This window comes from Neolamprologus multifasciatus, chromosome 7 (assembly GCF_963576455.1).
Source record: "Neolamprologus multifasciatus chromosome 7, fNeoMul1.2, whole genome shotgun sequence".
Taxonomy (NCBI): domain Eukaryota; kingdom Metazoa; phylum Chordata; class Actinopteri; order Cichliformes; family Cichlidae; genus Neolamprologus; species Neolamprologus multifasciatus.
Genome location: NC_140445.1, coordinates 66674725 through 66677392, shown reverse-complemented (window position 1 = coordinate 66677392; position 2668 = coordinate 66674725). Strand labels below are relative to the sequence as shown.

General features: G+C 39.6%; 1 protein-coding gene across 1 annotated transcript in view; it reads right to left on the bottom strand.

Moving 5' to 3' along the window:
* Nucleotides 1-531: 531 nt before the first annotated feature.
* Nucleotides 532-2668, bottom strand: part of LOC146515968 (guanine nucleotide-binding protein G(o) subunit alpha) — a 105373-nt gene continuing 103236 nt past the window's right edge. The window contains exon 8 of the mRNA XM_085169103.1: nt 532-2668. This exon is cut by the window's right edge and continues 498 nt beyond it. The gene's annotated coding sequence lies outside the window, so the exon portion shown is untranslated.

Sequence of the window (2668 nt, the reverse complement as noted above, 5' to 3'; positions counted from 1 at the left end):
ATTTTTCCGAGGTTGTCATTTAGGAATGTGGTGGGTAGCCGAAAACGTAATATGTTGACGATTTGTCACCTAGCGTAAAATGTTACGCTTTGGGAGTGAGAACGTGTTGCACCTGGAGAACTCTGACTGAACAGGCTTTGCACACATTTCAATAGATTTCTGCATCTATTTGAAGTTTTCCTCAAAAATGGAAAATGTAGACTCGAGATGTTTTATATTGTTACAGTGGAATATGTTTGAATATGTTGAAGTTGTTCCTGTGAGCTTCTTACTATCCGGGAGCCCCTCCCACAATGCTGTTCAAACCTTCTCTTTACCAGGAGCAGCCAATCAAAAGGAGGGTGGCTCAAATGGAGGGGAAGTAGATAAAACAGCTTGTTTTACAGAGCGGACGACCCCAGGGTCAGCACTACAGCTCAGTGTTCGCTCAATCCCGCGGCTAAATGCAGCAATCCTGGGAAAATTCATGGATCCAACAGAAACGCACAGCTGTGGAGAGACTGAATGACTCGGAGACAAGAAGAGGTCGGCTTTTGTTTTTTCGTAGTCATGAAAACAGTGGCTTTTTAATGTAAACACTACATTCGATTGGTTTTTCCAGCACGGACATCCCACATGAAATAACAACCATTCACTAAAGAAGAGTAGAGGGAGAGAGAGAGAGAGAGAGAGAGAGAAAGCTGCACAGAAAAAAGCATTCACTGGGTAAAGAACAAAACATAAAAAATATGACGGGAACAAAATGAGAGGAAAAAATGCTTTCTCATGTCATTATACACGGTCGTTTTCTTTTTAAAAACTAGAAATCAAGAAGTCAATATAGAGAGATGGACGAGGGCTAACACATGAAGAGATAACAGATCTACTTATTGTGTGTGTGTGTGTGTGTGTGAGTGCGAGCAAGTGTGCATGTGAGAAACTGTGCTTTTCATTGTAGACCTGGAAGGAGTGGGTTAAACTGAAAAGAGACAGAAGAAGAAGAAAAGAGCATGACTTTATACAGCGTAGATGTGTGAACATGCGGCGTCCCTAACTAGCGGACGCAGCGAGAAACGTGCTCTCCCCCAAAAAGTGTTTGTTTGTTTTTTTTCTTCTGAAATAATAAAAAATAGATATTGTTATAATATTATATTTAATTGTTCTGAGTCAGGCTAAAGTGAGGACACGGATCTAATGCAGGGAAACAGGCAAAACGGTAAAAGGAGAAGGGGCGGGGCACAGTTCAGAGCATTATAACAAGACGGCGGGGTCGGTCTGAGATCTTCACGGATCAGCTCGCTTTGCAAAACATCTTTTACATTTAAAAAAGGGAGATATAGAGAAAGAGATACTCTGTAGCTACAAAGCACGAGAAAAGTTTTTGGAATATTAACAGGATCATTAGGAAGGTCGTTGGCGATACTGCGGTAATGTTCACTGGGGTCTTTATTATCGTAGTAATCAGAGTACATTTGTGTCCTTTTTCAGCTCACTTTAACTCGTCGCTGTACTCTGAACCTTTCTGTTGTCAATCCTTGGAAACTTAAATTGTCACTTTATTTCGATATATATATATTTGCCTCTGCCGTGTCCCAGAAACCAACAATCTTCTCAGTTTGTTGGTTTCTGTATTTTTCTGTTTGTTTTTTTACTTTTACTTTTTTTTTCTTTTTTTAAAGTTATCTGAGCATTACTTTTTTTTGTCTATAAGTTGTATGAATTAACTGATCTCTTTATACAAAGGCTTGAGTATCACATGCTATCTGGGCTTTAGAGGGAAAAGGAGGAGGACGGGGAGATGGGTTGGCAAAAAAAGAAGGAGCGCCCTTTAACTTTGCAAAAATAAGCCAAAAAAGAAAGAGATGGAAGAAGAAGCAAAGGTGTGGCATGACAAGAGAGAGAGAAAACAGACAGGTGTGTGAGGAAAGGTGATCAATCAATAAATAAATTAATAAATTAATCAACCATTATCAAACCATGAGTGAGTTTTCTTACACGGAGAATGTTAGCAGATCTAGAGGTTATAACAGTGAGAAAGGTTTAATCATAACATTGTGTAGTTGCTTCTATAAGCACAGCTATCTACAGTGCAGTACCTTTGTTACATGGCACTGATAGGACTGTTAGCACATTTCCTATTGGCTCCCACACCCGGCCGTGGCCGATGGTTTGCTAGAGGCTTAGGCCTGGAAACAGGAAGCCTTACATCCTGTCGATGAAAACCACACCTTGAGTAAAACGATCCCCAAAAAAGTGACTGACAACAAAAACAACAACAAAAATCACTTAATGTAAACAAAACACTAACATTAAAATCAGCATCGTCAGTTTTAGCAGGTCTTGAGAGTTTTGGCTGACCCGTCTAGTGCTTCTTAGTACTTTTCACATAATTCTGTTATTACATAATCACTACTACAGCAAAAAAGAAGGACAAAGTAATACACACACACACACACACACACACACACACACTGGGGTGTCAGGTGAGGCAAAACGTGAATAAACATCAGTGTACAGACTGATACTTGCAATAAATATACATATGATCAACAAAAACAAAAGTCATAAAAAACGTACAGGTTTGGGTTAACAACAAAAGACAACGTAAAAGAAAGGAAACGGGGAACGGAGGCTTTCATCGACTTTGTTCACAAAGTTTTCAAGGCTGCAGGGTTTCGTGTTTTCTACT